The 17,055-nt window shown below is 42.2% G+C and overlaps 1 pseudogene; it reads right to left on the reverse strand.

The window, feature by feature from the left end:
• Positions 1-13,515: 13,515 nt before the first annotated feature.
• LOC127194310 (60S acidic ribosomal protein P2-like) lies at positions 13,516-14,699 on the reverse strand (annotated as a pseudogene).
• Positions 14,700-17,055: the final 2,356 nt, after the last annotated feature.

The following is a 17,055-nucleotide window of genomic DNA, read 5'->3' on the forward strand; positions in this document are numbered from 1 at the left end:
CAGTCAGAAAGAATAAAGTACATCCTTGAAGAATTCTTGAAGTTACATAGTGGTTCTGTTATGTCCTCTAGACTTTTACATGAGAAGAGAAGAGGAGAGGGAGGAAAGATGGAGGGCAGGGGGAGAGGAAGGCTCAAGAGAGATCTCAACATGTTTAATTGGCTCTGTACCTATGTACTTCCTACTGGTAAAATTGCTTGGCAAGAAAGAAAACATGATGGTAGCATACAGAAGATACTGTGCGTCTGAAATGTTTCCATTTCCCACAGGAAAACTGACTGGCAGTTTGAACAAAAAGGACTGCAGAAATCACTTTCTGCAGGCATGGTGTGCTGGCTGCTATCATGTCAACTGACATGAGCTGGTGTCATCTGGGAGGAGGGAGCTCAATTAAGAAAATGCCTCCCGAAGATCAGCCAGTAGGCAAGCCTGTAGGACGTTTTCTTAATCAGTGGCTGATGTGGGAAGGCTAAGCCCATTGTGGGTGGCGCCATCCCCTGGGCTGGTGGTCCTGGTCCTATAGGAAATCAGGATGAGCAAGCCAGTCAGCAGCACCCCTTCAAGGCTTCTGCCTCCAGGCTCCTGCCCTGCTTGAGTTCCTGTCCTGACTTCCTTCAATAACAAACGAATACGTAAGTATAAGCTGAATAAACTCTTTCCTCCCAGCTTTTGGTCATGGTGTTTCATCACAGCGGTAGTAACCCTGACTGGGACACATGGTTGCACGTCTGTGGCCCAGCTGTCTTGACTGGTCTCAGAAGCTTGTTCTTTGCTTGCTTTTCTGAAACCCACTGAGCTACCAGGACCTCCACTGGCATTTGTGTTGTAAAGCTCTTTTCTATACTATTTACCAACAATTTCTTTGCATTCTCTACTTTCTCTTTCTGAGTCACTAATCAGATTTGGTCATGGATGGAAAAAATCCTTTTAAAAAATTTAAAAACATTTTCTTTTTTGGGTTTTCTTTATGTCTATTTTTTCCTGAGATAATCTTTTTTATCATTTTATTTGAAGTAATGAATATGCACGAATATATTGTGCAAAATTGAAGGGCAACATCATGGCAAAGTGTAATGAATTGAACTTAGTTTTACAGCTGTGATTCCTAACGAAAAATGTCACTTGGTAACTAACATGGGAAGCCACGATCGTACCTCAGAACCAAGGCAGCTGTATTGCCAATGTATTCCAGATACACGGTCTAAAATTCTTTTGAATTTTTAAAACTTCACAGGATTTTTTTTTTCTGGAGACTTTTTTCATTGGATTTTTCTCTTCTATTTGCCTCCCCGTCTCTCTCTTGGTTTTTATGTCAGGTTCTCTTCAAAGTACCTGAAGTTTCTACACTTCGGACAAAGTAGGAAGTGTTATTTAAAGGTGCATACTCTGCCCCGTGTGTGTGCTCATGTGTGTGTGTGTACACATATGTGCTCATGTGCATGTATGTGTGTGCATCCACATGTGTATGCATGTGTATGCACGTGTGTGTATGTGTGAGCTCGTGTGTGTATGTGTGTGTGTGTGTGTGTGTGTGTGTGTGTATTAGTAGATAGATTTCATTTAGAATGTATGGCTAACTATCTCTTTGGAGACCCAGATACTCAGTCCTTACAGGTCACTGTGTAAGAGTAGTTATTAACATTTTTTGGGGTTAACCCATAAACCCCATTGACCTACAGGGTCCAGTGTGTAACAGTGTGCTAGCTGCTTTCTGTTGCTGTGATAAGAGACCATGACCAAAAAGCAAGTTAGGGAAGAAAAGGTTGACTTCAGCTTCAGTTCCTGAGAGGATGCTGCCAGTCCTGCTGGGGAAGGCATGGTGAGGCTAACTTGACTGTGAAGAAACAGGGAGATCACATTTCAACCATACACAGGAAGCAGGGAGGGAGGAGCCTCAGGCAGGGCCAGCCTATAAAACCTGCAGCCTGTACCTCCTACAGCAGGCTCCACCTCCTGGAGGTTCAATGGTCTCCCCAACAGCACCATCAACTGGGTGCTACATTTCTAGTACACGAGGCTGTGGGGGCACATACTCATTCAAATCACCATGGGTAGCTTGATCCTGGTGCAGGCAATGTGGGATTGCCACGGCCAGCATGTGTTCCAGGGACACACTGAGATGGGGTGATTAGAGTGATCAAATGACAGACAGGCAGGCAGACAGGCAGGTGGGCAGAGAAACTGGGGCCAGGTGGCCTGGCCTGTACGACAGAGAAGCCTCATTACCCCGAGAGCTCAGTGTGCTTACTACACACAGCTGAACAGGGAGGCGGGCCTAGATAACCCCCACAGGAGCTGTTTCTACAGGAGGGCAGGCTTAAGGCTGTAAGCATCCATGAGGAGGAACTACAATGAGCATTTTCTGCAGCACAGTCAGTATCCGCAAAAGGACGGGAAGAAGGCTGTGTCATCCTCCTGAGCCTTCCTCTGTTTCGGGGATAGGGTGAGTCTGGGGCCAGGGAATTTGACACGGATGGCTCATGTCAACTACAGACATTTCCCCAGGACTTCATACACTCCAGGCTTCCTCCACTCCCACGCAGAAGGATCAATTAAAGCCAACTAGCTTAGCCATCACCTTGCTCGCCTATCATTTTTATAATAAGACATTTGAAATTTGCTTCTAGCTATTCGGAAATGTGCATTAAAATTGACTGTAGCACTCCATGGTGCAATTGATCTCAGAGCTCTGTGCCCCTCAGTGCCTAGGATCAGGAGCTCCCACGGCGTCCCTCTATGCCCAGCTTCTGGTAGCTACCTTCTCCTCTCGGCTTGAGCTCCACTTTATTAGACCCCACGGTGAGATCTCTGCGTGTCGCCTGCCCTTCTGTCTGGCCTCATCTCCAGATGAGCAGTCTTCCTGGCTTACCGAGTGGGGCTTTCGGCTCACCTGCCCTCACTTCTCAGTTAGGAGCCTCTGTCCTGCCGAGTGCTGGGTCTGTGGTCACTCTGGATCCCCCTAGGATTATCCAGGACCACCCTCTGAAGGCTGTAGTTAGTCTAGCAGCTAGACTCTAGCTGGGGTGAGGGTGGGGGCCAGGGAGAAAGCCTGGGGTTTCATCTGATGCAGACTCCTAGTGCCCTCTCTCCAGCCTGGTGCCTTTCTTTCTCCAGCCTCTTGGCTCTTTCCATGGCTTTGGTTCCTGGATCTGTTTCTGGGTTTCCAATACAAAAGGACTTGATCTTCACTGTCAGCTTCTCTTGTGGCACTGAGAAGGTCACTCTTTCCTCTGATTTGTGGCTCTGTAGTTCAGCTTCCAAATTTTTATAGATATGCCTTATCTTTTTCTTTTTTTATTTTATTTCTTCTCTCTTCTTCCATATACTTGCTTGTACTATAATTTCAGATTGGACTAAACCTGTAATTTGTGTTTTAAACCAGAAGATCAGTGGAAAGCCTCTTAATTTACAAAGAAAATTGCACTGAAATGTGACATGGCCCAACTCAGTGATGTCTGGCACTGGCAGAACTGAACAGGGGTCTCAAACTGCCGATTTAACTTTTGAGGTGCAATTTCATGACAAATGGATTTATCAAATGGGTTCCTTAGCTATCAAGACGAGGGCAATACAGAAGTGTTTGGGGGCATCCCTGATCCCATGTAGACTCCGCTGGTCACTGGGACAGTTTCAGACCCCGGAAGCATCCACTGATGTGAACAAGACACCGCACACCCCACCCCCACCCCCAGCCCCAGCACAGCTGAGGCAGCTGGAGCCCTGCAGGCTACAGTCTTAGCTAGCACTTCAAAGGAAGAGAAGAGACTGGTCTGCTTCAGGAAGTGCAGGAGTGTCTGTAGAGTGACAGGACACGATGGTAATCAGCGCAGAGCTGGCTAATTGAGACTTGGCTCACTGGGCTGACAGCAGAGGAAGAGCGGCAGCCTGCTTTCAGAACCAAGTTTAACGGGAGAGGAGCGTGAGATCTAATAGGAAGCCTGGCGACTTTTAAAATAAGCAGATAGCGGCTGAGAGGCAGGCTGACTCCTTCATTCACACAGACAGCCTCATGGTGAAAACAGATTAGATCCGGGGCTTTCTTCACGCTTGGGCTGATGTCACATCGAAAAACCTCCTCTCACCGCCTTCCTTAGGACCATTGCTAAGGCTGAAAGAGCCTACAAGGCTGAAGAGGGAGTGACATACCCTTGCGGTGCCAGACACATGGCTGCCTGCCACAGCCAGAGGCCAACAGTGGAGGCTCGCTAGGAGCTGTTCAAGGCTGCTAAGCCCTTGGAGCTATGGACTGTACAGCAGTGGCGGCCAGGTACCTGTAACCGGAACTAAACCAGGGTCAGAGCATCAGGGGCAGGTTCACAAAAAAATTTGTACAAGCCACTTTTTTGGGAGTTACTTCTCACGTGGAGGGGTTTAAAATGCAGAAGAAGGCCACAGAAACAGAACTAATTTAGAACAGCAAACTAGCTTGCGAGGACGTCTAGGCTTATGAAGACAGCTCAAACCAAACAATTAGCTACTGAGAGACAGGAAGTCAAGATACCCAAGCTTGCTGTTGCATCTTCCTGGCCTTCTTCTCACTTGATTGGTTTCTACTCAAAGGTGCTCATGTTTCTGGAGACGCCATGACTTCAGAAGTTAGAAATACAGCTTTTAATGTGTGGTGTATGTTGTACAGATGTGTGGTACAAATCCATGAGTGTAGGAGGTATGAACCTGCGTGAGCGCAGATGCGGAGAGGCTAACAGAGGACACAGAGGACACTGGGTGCCTGCCTTCATTGCTCTAGGGCCTCGAGACAGTGACTCTCATGGAATCTGGAGGTCACCATTTTAGTGAGGCTGACTAGCAAACTCCTAGGGTCTACCTGCCTCTGGTGGCCAGTGCTGGTGTCCCAAGTACACACAGATATGCCCAGGCTTTACATGTGTGTAGGAGACTTGAACTCAGATCCTTATGCTTGCACAGGAAGCACTCTTACTCACCCAAACCATTTCCCTAGCCGACTATGTTTAAAGGGAGTCCATGGTTTACGGCTCAACGTTTCATATATTTTGGAAACTGCTAGGTAAGCCTAGCTGCTTTTCTCCCCTTTTTTCTTTTTCCTTGTCTTTTTCCATCTCAGGTGGGTGCCTCATGCTTTGTGGATATGAAACCTGCTTAGCAGCTACTCCTGAAGGAGGCACACAAGACCCGCTTCCTTCTTAATTCCCACAGTGCTCCCATTTGTTCTTGTAGGTTTGCTTAGCAGTTTTACAATTCGCATCATTAACTCGATGCTTTCTTTTATTCGGTTGATTCGACCCACATAGGTGTCACAAAGGATGTTGATTGATACACAGATGCCCCTTTGTGATGTGGCAGTAAAAGCAGGGCCCTAAGACACAGCGGCCTGGGAGTTTGTTACTGTCTGAAAGCTTTATAGAGCCTCCAGGGATGGACTTTTATTCCTTTTATATGCTAGAAGTATTTTTATTGTCTTTATTAGCTTTTCTACTGAGAGCAGGAACCAATGCTTGTCCAATTCTTTTCCCCCATGTTTCAGGTGCATTATCTATAATCTACAGCTCCTTGTTGCTCCTGGCCAGACAGAATGTGGTGTTCTCACCATCCATTCCTCTAGGATTTCAGAGCTATAAAAGAGGCGCCAGGCCAATTTCTCTGCAGAAAAATCTATAGGCATCACGTCCACATATGATGTATGGTGTCTATTTCTTACAGATAGGCTTATCACACCCATTTAAATGTGTTTTTCTGTGTGACATTTCTGGCATGGTTTTGCTTACAAATTTGGATGTCCCAATTATATTTGAGGAAAACAAGGATGCATTAAATATATATACAGTAGCATAAGCTTGGAAAGTGCTGCAGTTTCAGGAAGTTGCATCATATTTAACCATTATCATCCATGTTTTAAATCATATCATAGAAAAGGCCAATCATTTTATCTCAATTCTTAATACTGGATTTTTAAAATTGTCTTTTAGCTTACAATTTTATGATCCTTATAGGAACATTTTCCTAAGTTCTGAGTGTTCAGTCTGAAGCTACCATTTGAGGAATGTTTTGTTCTAGTTTAATACATGGGCAGCGTCTTCAGTGGGCTTTCAGAAGTGGATTAAGAAGAAAAAAAAAAAAGGATTTCTCCTATGCCCATCAAAACCACATCACTAGCTAGGTGTGGTGGCACCTGCCTTTAATATCAGCATCTAGGACACAGGAAGATTACATCTGTGAGCTTGAGGCTAGCCTGGTCTACATACCGAGTTCTAGGCCAGCTAAAGCTACAGGGTGAAATCCTGACTCAAGAAACCCAAAAACCAAACCAACCAACCAAAACTACATCCCTAACTACAGTTGGGTCAGTTTCACTTGCTCCAAGGTGGCTAATTCTTGTTCTTCATTATGAGCTCAGCTAGCCCCAGCTTTGGGAATGGGTGGTGAGCACCAGCTCTATGACTTCCTCTACTTCTGGAGTAAGTTTGAAATCATTGAGCTCAGCCCTTCATACTGACTGACAGACGTGGGTGCTTTCCATGCCTGCACACCCTGGCCTGTGTGCCCGTCGCCTCAGTGACCACTAACCTGAGTCCAAAACTCACTACACCTCTGCCCATGCTTCTCCTAAATGACTCAACTTTCTTTTTCAAAACAATTTTCAAAAATTACCATCCTAAGTAACAAGTTTCCTTATGATATGTTCATACGTATTCCGTTTTTGATCCTTCTTTCAACTCCTCTTCGTTGTCTTCCTGCCTGTTGAATGACTATTTAATATTGAATTATTATTTTAGTGAAATCAGCAGTCACTCCTTAACCAGCTTTATACCTGAATAACCACATGGACAGACCGGGATCTATTTAATTAGCCCATAGCACAATGCTGCACAGTAATTACTCCATCCGAAACCTCCATCTAGTATAGTTTCTCCCCATTCAGATTTCCCACATTATACTTGATTTTTAAATCACCTCCTAGGCCTGGTTCATTTCTCTTGATGTTATCTGGTCTCTCCTCCTGGCTCCATCCTCTCCTTCCTTCTTTTTCTCCTCCCTTCACTCAATCAGGATGTCCCACCCTATTTTCTGTTACTGCTCAGCATTGGCTAGTTTGTTTTTACTGACAACACAGAGAACAAACGGTGATGGTTTTTACACAAACTTGAAACTGGAGATACTTAGAATAAGCATCACAATACAATGTCTGGATTGATCCAGAGAGTTGGGTGAAAAAAAAATCAGCATTTGAATGAACAAGAGAAAACTGTGCACATCCCACAAGAACATTATGCTCACACCTCCTGCCTTTACCCTCTGTGCCCCTTTATCCTTAGTATTCTCGTTTCCACCTTAGTGTGTCATGTGTTTTAGTGCCTTTCCCATCTCTTCCCTAAAACCTCTCCCCCAGGTTCACAGGACCTGGGTCTTTAGTTTGTAGCATGCTTGAAGGAAAAGCAGAAAATGCTGTCAATAAATAAGACTCAATGGCTTGGACCAGTTTATTACAACATTTACTGGTATCAGAAAAGGAGGGCAAACCTTTTTCTTGGGGTATGGAATTTTATATGAACCAATCAGTGATTGACTCTACAGAAAATAAAAATGCATTGTGGACAAGGTAGGCTGAAAACAATTTGCACTTTCAATGGAAAAATAAAACCAAGTTTTGTTTGAAGTAAAATACGGTGTTGACATTTTTCATGGTGTGATGCAAGAGTCTTCTTAAGAAGACTCTTGATTAGAAATAGTATCCCAGGGTCCCTTCATATTTATATACATATTTAAAATTCTTTAACTTTGTCTAACATGGAAATATTTTTTTAGAATTAATTTGCCCCTACCGCTTACCTTTCTTTGCACTTTCTCTTAGAATTAGCAACCAACTTTTAAGTTGGACTCTTCTGTTGAGCCTCTTACTCAACTTTATGTCACTATAGCAGAAATGTCTGAGGCATCAACTTAAAAAGAAGAAAGGTGTATTTTGGCTCATAGTTTTAGAGGTTTAATTCTGTGTTGCTTGGCATGCTGGGCAGTCTTTATGTCAACTTGACATGGGTTAGAGTCATTTGAAAAGAGGGAACTTGAGTTGAGAAAATGCCCCCACCAGATTGGCCCATGGCCTATGAGGTATTTCTTGATTAAAGATTGATGTAGGTGAGCCCATGGTGGGGTGGTATGAGGGGCAAAAAAAAAAAAAAAAAAAAGACATTAAGCAAGCCATGAGGAGCAAGCCCGTAAAGAGCACTCCTCCATGACCTCTGTATCAGTTCCTGCCTTCAGGTTCCTGTGCTGTTTGATTCCTTCCCCGACTTCCCTCAGTGATGGACTGTGACCTGGGAATTGTAAGTTGAAATAACCCATTCCTTCCTGGTTTGGTTTTGGCTGTGGTGTTTTATACAGCCACAGAAGCCCTAACTAAGGCAGCTGACCTGTTGTTTTGGGTCTGTGCTGGGTGCTACATCATTGTGGAAATGTATGGGAAAGCTCATAAAGCAAGCAGCTAGGAAGAATGAGAGAGAGACAGACAGAGAGAGAGAGAGAGAGAGAGAGAGAGAGAGAGAGAGAGAGAGGAAGAAGAAGAAGAAGAAGGAGGAGGAGGAGGAGGAGGGGGAGAAGAAAGAGGAGGAGAAGGAAGAGGAGGAGGAGGAGGAGGAGGAGGAGGAGGAGGAGGAGGAGGGAGGAAAGAGGAGAGAACATGACCACCCACCACATCTCCTCCAAGATTTGCTCCCGTGACCTGATTTCCTTCAATTCCAGCAGTTTCGTCTTCCCATAGCACAGATTTGGAAAGAATTTTTTATGACATGATCCTGTGAAGGACACTTCAGGTTCAAGTCGCATGCCCTTGTGCTCTTACTTTCCTTTACCTGCAGTACCAGGTTCTGTGCTCGAGGTTTCTCAAACAGCTGAAACATTTAAAGCATCCCCAGGTCAACAAAAACATGCGTCTTTCTTTTCTAGAAATTCTTCATTAAAAAAATATATTATATGGTCTTCTAAAAAGCATTCACAACAGAAGTGCTATTAAATTCCAGAGACTTGGGCAAGCAAAATGGCTCATTAAGTACAGGCATTTGCATGCCTACTGACCTAAGCTTGGTTCCCAGCATCCACAGAAAGCTCCCTAAAGTTCCCTCTCATGCCACATATACATAGATGTGTATACATGTAGCCTACTTACACTACTCTACACACACATGCACGCATGTGCATGCGCACACACATTCAGACAGACACACACCAAATAAATACGTTTTAAAAGTAAGAATAAAATTTAGAAGGGCTGACGAGATGGCTCAGCAGTTAGGAGCTGCTCTCGCAGAGGACTGGGGTCATTTCCCAGCACTATGTGGTGTGGCTCACAACCATTTATGATTCATTCTTTCTGCCTCCACATGCATCTTCATCCATGTGGCACACTTACATACACTCAGGCACATACACATAGCTAACAATAAATACATCACTAAAATTAAACTTTAGGGACTCTCTCACCTATTTATTTCCAGTGGAGGTGGATCGCATGCCACCATGCTTGCTCTGAAAGATTTCACACTCACATAATTAAAGACTCTCATCAATTCCTGGGCAAGCTGGCTTTCCAGCAATATTTCTCTTAACTTTGTTGAATGCTGTTTCATGGGGCGTTTGTGTCGTCAGATGCTGAGTGAAGCTAAGGGCTCATAAAACAAGCTAAGTAAGGCTTGCTTTTCTTTATATCTTGACTCATTTGTGCATTTCTCTGTCATTATCTAGTTTCTTTTAAGGAATGAGGGGAAGCAAGGCACAAAGAAGTCTCCTGTTTGCCCTGGAGGCCAAGGGGATCAGATGGCCCCTGGACAGTTATCAAAAAGTAAATTTAAAAAATATCAAAGTCAGGCATTTTACATACATAGACACACAGAGAACCAGCAGCCTCCATTTCACAAATACAACAGGGGTCATCAGAATCCACTGGCTGGTAGTGGCTGAGTGACAGAGTGACTGGGGCTACACAGTGCAGTTCACAGCCACACCTATATATTTCTTGCATTGATAAATTGGCTCTCTGTTCTAGTGGGAACAAGTTTTTAAACAAAATGCTACGCAAACCAGACGCACCCCCAGGGAAGTTGGAGACATCAGAACACAAAGAGGCAACCAGATTTCTTGTCATCTTATTTTAAAGAGACACCGGGGTCTGGGCCAAGTCTTCTACAGCCCTCCAAGAGGGCCCACTGTTGGACTATATGATCAACTTCCAAACAAAGTCATAGTAAGTGGCTGGTATCAGACCTTAGCTCAGAAACAAAACACACACAAAAAAGCAGAAACACTAGATAGACCAGTGAGACAAATGGTGATCCAAGACTCCTTCCAGAACCTGGCAAAGCTTTCCTGGACATGAGGCTCATGTGTATGGTATCTGAGCCAGCTGTGCAGACTAAGTAAGACTGAATGGTACCCAGGGCATCTTGGCCAATCCTCTAAGTCACATTTGCTTATTTTTTCCTTGTTTTTAAAAATAATATTTTGAAGATTTCCATTGTTGTGTAGCTGTTTCCTTGAACAATTCCATCCTGCAGGGGAGCTCCTTAAGCTTAGGAAATAAATAATAGTAAATGCTTCAACCTGACCAGATTCATTAAGGTCCTCCCTTCTCAGGCTTATATGATTAGGAAATGCTGCTGAGAGACTGTCTCACTCCAGCCAGCCTCCGTGGAAGAAGCAAGGACTAGCTGAGTTGTCGGAGAGGCTCAGACCAACTGAGTAGAAGGGACACTCTCCATCCTTTTGCACTGCCTGTAGGCTGTTTGGTGTGTCCCAGGTTCCCAGCTTTTGTGAGCTGTCACCCATGCTTGGGAGGGCTTTGGCAATGCAGCTGTTTTTTAGTCATTAGTCATTTCTGCTCCAGTGAGTAACCCTTCAACCATATCTCTGTATGTAACCTCAATAAAACCTCTTGGTTGACCAGTTGGACTCTGCTATTCCCCTATCTACAATGAGTAGACATTTATTCACCTGTTCCAAGGAATAGTATCACATAATATCATGTGCTATCTGTGGCCAGGAAGAGACAAAATCCCAGATCAAGTCACTTACCAGATTGCTTCATGCATATTCTTCAGAAGAGTGATTTTCAACCTGAACTGGCAGCAGAGAGAGGGGGTAACTGGGGGGCGGGGACACTACTGTAGGAGATCTACTAATATATGTGTGTGTGTGTTGGTTGATGCTAAGTAAGTAAAAAATAGTCCTCACATTGAATGAATAATAATTTAATAAGGAATTAAAAATTCTTAATTAATATGTTACACTAGAGACATATTCTTTTTTAAAATATATTTTATTAATTTATTCATATTACATCTCAATTGTTATCCCATCCCTTGTATCCTCCCATCCCTCCCTCCCTCCCATTTTCCCCTTTGTCCCCTCCCCTATGACTGTGACTGAAGGGGACTTCCTCCCCCTGCATATGCTCATAGGGTATCAAGTTTCTTCTTGGTAGCCTGCTATCCTTCCTCTGAGTGCCAACATATTCAATTCTTGATGCCTTTGTTAATCATTATGTATTGAGACACTCTACTGATTGGATTTGGCAAGTTTGTACTGTGAACTTTTATTTTTTTTACATGAAAGTCCTCATGGATGTACTGAAGGAACTTCACCAGGGTGGGGATCCCATAAATGAACCTGTCTTTTTCTCTGTTTCCATAAAGGCAGGGACAGAAACTTCATTTGTGTTTGCTAAGGGTGGTTCTCCAAAAAAGAATTTTGAGAGGAGAAATCTGTAGAGAGAGATGGGTTTCTGGAGAGAAAAGGTAGCCATTGCACTTAGTTTTAAGGGCTAAACACTTGGGCACATTTTAATCTCACGTTTCCACTTTGTCATGAGCAGGGCTATAAATCCAAATGTGGTTCCTTGAGCATCAACTCTGTAGATCAGAGGTTCTCAATCTGTGGGTCGTGACCCCATTAGGGGGCGGTCAACAATTCCCAGAGTCACATATCAGATATCCTGTATATCCGATGTTTACATTATGATTCATAACAGTAGCAAACTTACAGTTATGAAGTAGTAACAAAAATAATTTGAGGGTCACCACAACATGAGGAACTATAGTAAAGGGTTGCATGCAGCATTAGGAAGGTTGAGAACCACTGCCTTAAATTCAATCCTGATACAAAACAAGGCTCTGTGGTTGGGTTTACAGTAGGTTTAGGAGCCAGCAAAATGTTTCCGTCTCTCCTCAAGGAATATAATATATTAATCTGAAACTGCAGCTTTAAGGACCAAAATGGAAAACATAGATGAGAAGAACAAAACTTATCAGTGTTGACAGCTTGAAAAGATTTGTGAAATTAATTGTGCCAAGTAAAAAGTGAGAGAGCACTACTAATCTATGAACATCCATGATGGAGATGAAAACACCAGGGGACCTCTGCAGGCGATCACACTCCCGAACAGTCTGGCTTTGCCAATTTTGTTTTCACAGATCTTTTAGGGAGTGATGCATTGCCCTTTGTAACTTATGCTTGGACCCTAACAAGTCTTCCCTGTGCTGTTGTCATAAGCTGTCTTGTAGCTTGGATTCGTGAAGAGTTCCCTGTGGTCCCTGGATGATTTTCTTTCTGAAGCTCAGCCAAGCTTTGTCTATAATATATCCTCCAGGACACACTTCCCAAGTCATCTGAGTTTGAGGTGAATTCAGGTGGACTCTGAACTTCTGTGATCTAAGGAGGGAGAAACCTTTCCTGATATATCCAGAAGGGAAAACAGCTTTATGTTTGGACACGTCTGAAATCCAGGAAAGCCTATGTGAATTGTGGACAATTAGCTCAAATTAGACTGAGAAGTGATATGCAAACATTCAAAATGTATCAGTATCAGAACCAATGAAGCAGTTGATGGCCATGAAATAGGGTTTTTTTTTTTTTTTCCTTTAAACTATTAGGAATTTTAATTTGTCTAACAGTTTTATGTTGCAGTTGAATTTCTTTGGCTGTGTAAATTATTTGCATTTTAATTTGGGCAATATGATTTTATAGGCCTAATTTATCTCTCTCATTTCTATATTAACAGGATATTTTCATTAAGTATATAATTTAATCCAAATCAAAGTCTATAAGAAAGGAAATACATGCTTGTATGGTTTGATCTTTGAAATCTAAATGCAAAAGTTGCCTTTAATTTCTTTTTGTGCATGAGAAAGATGATGTGATTGGGGGAGTGTATTGAGGGCATTTCTCCCCTGATCCAAGCTCTTAGAATAATAACTCATGAGACACAAAACATTTACAAATATGTTGGCTACACAACTAAGCTCTTCTCTGACTAGCTCATAACTTAAAATCACCCATTTACTAATTTGCATTTTGCCACATGGCTGGTTACCTTAGATTAGGTACCATTCATCCTGTCCTCCTCACATTGTGCCAGCTGAACCTCCCACACCTGACACCATCCCAGAATACTTTCTGCCTGCCAAATGCCTCACATTCTATTTACTGCCTAAGCTACAGGCCATCAGATTTTTATTTATATTTTTATTTTATTTTCAGGGGAGCAGGAATTTAATCAAACAAACCAAGTCCCATGTCATCATCTTCCTCTTTGGATTCCTCCTTCTTCTCATCTTTCTTCTTCTCTGCTGCAGCAGGGGCAGAAGCAGCAGCAGGAGCTGCAGAAGCAGGGGCAGCAGAAACAGCCACTGCCCCGCCAGCAGGCACACTGTTGAGCCTGTCAACCCCCGGAGCAATGACATTCTCCCTGTTTTTTTTTTCATCCAGCTCACTGAGGACCTTGATCATCATTCATCTTAATGCCGACACTCTCTAACATCTTCTTGATGTCTTCGGTGCTAGTAGAGGAGTTGACCCCAAGGGTGGCCAGCAGGTAAGAGGTGACCTAAAGTATGCCTGCAACAGTGGACAGGCCTTATGTGTGCAACCTTGGAAGTGCCAGGCAGTGAAAACACATCAAAATTTTATTGACAAGTGATGTTTCCATACAGACACAAGAGATCCCTTTCATATTTCCCCACTTATGTCCAATAAAATACTATTTTTTCTTTCAATAATAAATGAATACAATAATAACAAGTATGAAATAATTACAAAACCTGTAAGGTTGCATTCACAATGTCCAACCCATATAGAGTTGGCAATTTTGAAGAAAATATTATCTATTCTGTGTTGATGAGCTTAGAGTTCTGTACCAAAATCATTCTTTATTATAGCTTGTATTTAACAACCTAAAAACATCTTCTATATCTAAAAACATCTTCTTAAATCCTAAACAATGTAAACTTCATTGTAGGACTATGACTATCTACTCTTCAACCCCATCAGAGACTTGAGAAGGAAAAAAATATTATCTTAGTATGTAGGAAGTGCAGCTTTCGAAATAGAGACTTGACAGATAGTTGGCTGCCTGGTCAGTCATACAAAATTTCTCTATAACATTGGAGCATCAGTCTTTAGCCTTCTGACCCAGTATATCTGACAGGCGTATTAGTAAGGCTTGAATTATGAAGGAGTGGCTTACCCGGTCTTGGCAGATCTTGACAGTCAACTTTGACTGGATCTAAGTTTGACCCATTTTGGACAGCATTCTGTTTGCAGAAGGAATAGGGCATTTTCTTTGACTAGTGGCTATCTTGCCATATTTGAAACCATCTCTTGTAATGGAGATTCTTCAATGCTCATCATCTTCTTTCAAGTCAAACAGAATATTGACAGGAGATGACATGTCTCATTGCCAGAAAAGCCAACAAAAATAACAAAAACATTTAAAAAGACTATATTCTATAGTTCTCTGAGGTTTTTGGAGACCATCTATCTATCTATATACATTTACATAGTGTTTAATCACTATCTATCTATAGTAAATCTGAACAAGCAAATATCTGTTTCTAGCTGTTTATTGTCTGTTTAACCTAGGATGTATATTTCTGTGATAATCTAGTCTAGTAATTGACATGGCCATGAGTTGATTGACTCACTAATAACTTGCATTACTTAATTATCCTAAATAGTTTGTAATAGTAGCTTATAGAAAGGATGAAGCAAACACTGCATTTTAAATGAGTTTGAAAGGTCCAATACCGTATAAAGAGTAGAAGCAGCCATACATATATGTATCAAAAATAACTTAAAATTTGTATCAATATACAATAATCTATACCAACGTATCAAAAATAACCTTACTTATGTATCAATATTTAAAATTCTATACCAATGTATCAAAACAAACCTTAATTTTATATCAATATACAATAATCTATACCAATGTATTAAAACAAAACCTTAATTTTGTATCAATATACAATAATCTATACCAATGTATTAAAAATTTTGAGACTAACAGTAATTCTATAGTTGAAGAGCAGATTCAATATTCTGCCCTTTTCTCCTATTATTCTTATATTATTTCTTTATAGTGTTTCTATATTCCACCCTTTTTCTTCTCAACTACTTTCCTCTCACCTAAGAAAGAAAAAACAAGAAAAGAGAAGGGAAGAGAGAAATCTCAGAGTCTAAGTTCTTATACCTTGTTTCTTTCTGATTAAGATCATTAATAATATGTAACCACAACACTATAATGGCAAGCATCCAGCACCCCATAGAACAACCAAAACCTACCCACCCCAACTTAAGGTAATGGGACTTCATTCTTCTTAACATTGCTTCTTGTCGATTTGGGACATAGTATCCCTTTTTGGGTGCCCAAGAAATTTGAGAAAATGGTTAAGTTTTAAGAAAGCCAGCTATAATATTTGTTGTCCAGTCTCTAAGTGCTGTGAAGATGTAGGCTTAAATGAAGTCCTGATTGGAACAGTCTGAAAGGCTGGACCAAATGAGCTAGAGGCTTTGAAATGGTCTTGAAAGAAGTTTTGATGAAACAGCAACTGAATCAGTCTGAGGCTGGATCATTCAGGATGCTGGAATAAATATGTCAACATCTCAGCATCCTGGAGGATGAGTCTTGTCAAGGCTGTCTCCATTCTATTGGTGTTTGGTTCTTTTGTCGTGTAAGCATACAAACTCTCCCAAGTAACACACAGTTCTGTAATTATAATATACACGGGATGTGCACAGATCAGCTAGAGATGGTTTTCTTGACAGTTCACCCATTCTGGACATTTAGTTAGTTTCTAGGTTTGTGGATTTTTTTTTTAAAAAGCTGCTTTTCATTAGCATACAAGTTTCCAGGTGAAAAGTAACTTGAGGCCAGGAAGTGCTGGTGCATGCTTTTAGTTCCAGCACTGCAGAGGCAGAGGCAGGTGGATCTCTGAGTCTGAGGCCAGCCCAGCTTACAGGATGGGTTCCAGGACAAAAAGAGCTGCACAGAGAAACCCTATCTCAAAACACCAAAAAGAAAAAAAGAAAGAAAAAAAAAAAAAAAAGACAGAAGAATAACTTTGGATTTTTGCAGTACACTCACGAGATCATTTCTGAGTTGGGTGGAATATTACTTACTTTTCTTCTTGGCTGTGGCCAAGACCTGACTTGAGGGAGCAGGGCTTTTTTTTCCCCTCAGGGTTTGAAGGTAGAGAGGGCTAATGGTGGGGATGGCTCTCAGCTCTGGAAGCAGGACCATGAGGCGGCCTGCTCTTGCCTAGGCAGGTCAAGAAGTAGAGACAGGATGGAAACAGGGACTGAACTAGAAACATCAAGCCTGCCCACCCACAAGCATCCCTCCTGCAAAGCCCCTCATGAAGGCTCCACAAACTTTCAAGCAGCCTCCCCAGCCAGGGACCAAATGTTCAGACAACATTCTACACCCAGAGCACAGTACATGGTAAGGCTAGTTTAAGTTTTGAAAGGGTAACTGTCGACCTTCCCTGACCTGTGCAGATTTGTGTGTAAAGACTTGAACTATGAGGACCTTAAAGAATGGTGTGGACCATAGTCTGTTGCTGTAGACAACCTCACTTCATTTTCAGAGCACTTTTATACACAAATGTAACAAAGAAAGCAACGGTCCAAGTCAGGTTGTTTGAGTTCAGGAAAACATGACCAGCAAAATGTAAACAAATGCCAGTAAACATTTATTTACTAATTTGTTTACAAGTATTTTTATTTATTTACTAGTTGCACTCTATACTATAC

Source organism: Acomys russatus, chromosome 10 (genome assembly GCF_903995435.1).
Source record: "Acomys russatus chromosome 10, mAcoRus1.1, whole genome shotgun sequence".
NCBI lineage: Eukaryota > Metazoa > Chordata > Mammalia > Rodentia > Muridae > Acomys > Acomys russatus.